Raw genomic sequence first — 3,947 nt, forward strand, 5'->3', positions numbered from 1 at the left:
TATATGAAAGTGATATGTATTTATACCTATACAAAAGTCTATCTGTATATATCATATCTCTAGACATTTTGTTAGTATCATTTTCATAGCTGCCATGTCATTTTCTCTTGGGTTTTACTCATACTTTTGATTTTGCATTTTCTGATTTTAAATAAATTAAATATACTTATTTTATTTCTATATTTAATATTCTAAAATTTGCTTAGTTTTTTTGTGCCATAGACATAGTGTAAATCCAAGCCCCCAACTAATGTGATTGTTAAGATTTTTCAAGGGAGAGCTCTTCGCTAAGAGCTGAATACTAGATAGACACATTTTCTCCCATATCCCTTTTGTCTGGTTTCTTTATTCACTGAGAATATTGCCCTGTGGGTTACAACAGGGATGTTTCTACCCTTACAGAATGTTTTGGATAGTTGTACAAACATTTTTGATTGTCTCATTAAATTAAGAAATGTGATTGGCACTTACTGGGTAGAATTCAGAAATATTAGATGCTCACAATATACAGAACTGCACACTGCAATAAAAATCTTTCTTATTGATGAAAAAATTATTTAGAATTATGTGATCCTAGTAGATAATGTCATTAGACATATAAACCTAAAGTAGTTTTTTATTTTAAAAATATCCTGATTTATTTCCAGGAATGAAGCTTTCTTTCATATTAATTATTGCTATATTTTGCTCATAATTTTTCCAAGAGTTGGGCACCATTTTAGAAAAGTATTCTCAATGAAAATGCTACTCATAGACCTAAAGTTGTGATACCATGCATTTGTATTAGCTGCAGCCATAGCTGCCACTCATGGTGAGTCCACAGATAAGAGTAAGCAGCTGATCCTTATGCCTTCCAGTACCTTCATAATTTTTGTAGTTATATACTTATTAATTTATTATAATTTACTTTTACTTCTTGTTTATGTTTTAGTTGGGGCAATGGCATTTTTTAAATTATGCAACTTACACTATGAATTTTATTTCAGAATAATAAAGGGGACATTATACAATTTTGAAAAAAGGGAGTTGTTTCTGATGGGTTTATGTACTACTGGGGTAACCCTCCCAGGGGTCCCGGATTTATATAAGTAATTTAGGCTGAACTTCCTACTTGGAAAACCAAAAGCTTAAAACTATAACGCTAAGTCACTAGAAATAAGAGAATCATTGGAATCCTGTTCCTGTTTTATTTGTCTTCCCTAAGGATTTTCCTTAAAGTCTTGCCAAGTCAGCCATGCATTTTAGATTTTATTTTAAAATATTTAATTTAGGATTTACATCTGTAAATGGGATGGCAATACTTAACTTCCTGACCCACAAGATTTTTCTGAGTCAAAGCAGAATGCACATATAAGCACTTTATAAAATATTAATTACTAAGTAAATGCAAGTAATTATTAGCCACAGTGCGCCCATTGCTTAATTATTTACACAAGGAACTCTAAGAGAAAAACTCAAAATAAATAAACGCAAACATCCTAAGTTGGAAGAATCACCATTCCTTGGTGTCATGGCTTGGAGCCTGTTTCCTCTTCCTCATCACCCTCCAATCCTATGAAAAGTATTGGATCTAAGCAAGGGAAACAACTCATTGCTACATTGTTTTGAGAAAAAACAGATTATATTATATTAGCTAAAGTCTTTAAGTGGACAACATGATCATTGAATAGGTTTAAGGAAAAACAGATTTTTTTCAGATGAGCAAAGGCTCTCCTGCCATGAGGATCAGAGCCATCCACCTGGCCCTCTTCCAGATTAGGTAATTATTGTCTGCCTCTGGCCTGGCTCCTCATTCCCTGTCTTTCCTGCTGCCCAAATTACCAATTGCTTATGTTAATCTCAGCAGAAAGATCTTGAACAATTGCCATCTTCTGGGCTTGGGGAGTGGAAGGAGGTGAAATGCCTTTGGGGGCAGGATAGAGTGAATCACAATCTGTTCTTTAAAGGCAGAAAGCATCTTTGGAGAGCAGAAGGACAAACCTTTTGTAGTCTATCTGTTCAGCATGTAATATGAGATATAATGGATGATTACAAAAGAGTCTCTAGATGTACTGTACTTTCAATGTTTAAAAGCAGGCGCTGAAAAACCCTGTGCCTGAGTGGGGAGGAGAGTGTTACAAAATAACATTGTCAGCCAAGGGTGAAGCCGCATCAAGCTTGGATGCCAGCTCTGCATTTGAGAGTGTACAGTATGGAGTAATGATAACTGTTAAAGGTTTGGTGGAAGAGACAGACTTTGCAGAGAGCTTGTTGGATGGGGGTTAATGGTCAGGAAGCTCAATTTATACCAGGAAGTGTGCAGAAATGGGGATTCGCAACCACACAAGGAATGACACGAGCTTCATTCACAGACTGTAGAGTGTTACATTCTTACTTTTTTTTTCAGGATGAAACTAAGATTCAAGTGACAAAGTAGCTTCTCCAAATTTTCAGTGAGTTAGGGACAAAACTGAGAGAGAATTCCAGATTCCACTGTAGTTGTACCATCTCCTCCAAATTTACCAAGTACACAGCTTGTAGGAACTTGGTATTCTGAGATAGAAAATCCTGCCCACCTTTTAACTCATCAAATATCACAATATCAACTTCTTTCAACTGATGGCATTCCTATTCCAAGCTAGACTAGGTAGGTAAGACTCCTGGCACTCTCTTTCAGGAGTATGAGTGGGCCAGGAACTCTCACGGTGGCTGGAAAGAAGTTGCAAGTTCAAGAATACCTTAATTTATTCATTGTACCTGCTGCTGAGAAGCCTCACGGTATTGGCTCCTCTCCTGGAAAATTTGCTAACTAGTCCTGTGAGCCTGACTTCACTGATTGCATATCTAACTATTAGCCAATAAACTAGACCACCCTTCTTGAAGCTTCTCAGTTTTCCATATTAGTAGTACAGAAAGCCTGAAAAGCAGATTTAAGAAGGTTTCGCTGCTTTTTATTTCAGGGTTCTTAAGAGCACAAAAGTAAATTTAAGAAGGTGCATCACCCTGGTTCAAAGTCAACACATGAGGGTCTAAAGATGAGAGAACAGGAGTCTAGATCTTGCCAAGCGGACAAAATGGGAAGCGTTCTAAGCTACGATACTCAGAGCACCAGTGAATATCACATATGCAATGTGGAGTAAAAGAAGTCAGATACAAAAATGTACAATATGATGCCTGTATATAAAGTTTTAAAAGGTAAAATGATTCTTTGTCATTAAGCATCTGGGGAGTGGAGACTGGCTATCCTTGCTGAGGTTACTGACTATAAGAGGCACAAGAGAATTTGTGGGGGACTTATAGGTTTCTGCATCTAGACAAGAGTGCTGGTTACGTAGGTACATTTACTTAATAAAATTTTGTCAAGCTGTAACTTATGGTTTGCTCACTTTTCTGCATGTATGTTACACCTCACTCAAATTTGCCAAAAAAAAAAAAAAAAAGGAATAATGGAAGGAGGTGTTCTGGTATAAATTGCTGACTAAGAAGGACATTCTGGCAGTAATATGATTGCTTTGAATCTCTATTTTCAATTTAATCTCTTTAATTTTTAATAGAGTTAGAGGAAAACAAGAGGAAAAAGAGGAAAAAATGGTAGTACACATGTAATTCACTGCTATGGGGCCTGGATTGGTTAAACAATTATATGTGCTCTGAAATGGACTACCCAAAGGGAATCATTAAAGTTATAAATTCAAGTATAACCGTAATAGATCCGTTGCCAGTTCAATGTGTGTGGCAAGTCAATACATGGAGACACTGGGTGGCAGCAGAAAAAGAGGTTTAATCATAGAGCTGTTGAAAGAGAAGATGGGAGGAAACCTCAAATCCATCTCTCGAAGGAGTTTGTGTCCAGAGTTTTTTAGTGTTTTGGAAGTGGTCCAAAGTATGGAGATAGTTGTTGGTCGAAGAGTGAAGGGTGAAGTCATGGGACAAAGAGATGAAGAAACTGTATTCTCATGCTGATTCTG

The sequence above is a fragment of the Gorilla gorilla genome, chromosome 1 (assembly GCF_029281585.2).
Source record: "Gorilla gorilla gorilla isolate KB3781 chromosome 1, NHGRI_mGorGor1-v2.1_pri, whole genome shotgun sequence".
NCBI classification, from domain to species: domain Eukaryota; kingdom Metazoa; phylum Chordata; class Mammalia; order Primates; family Hominidae; genus Gorilla; species Gorilla gorilla.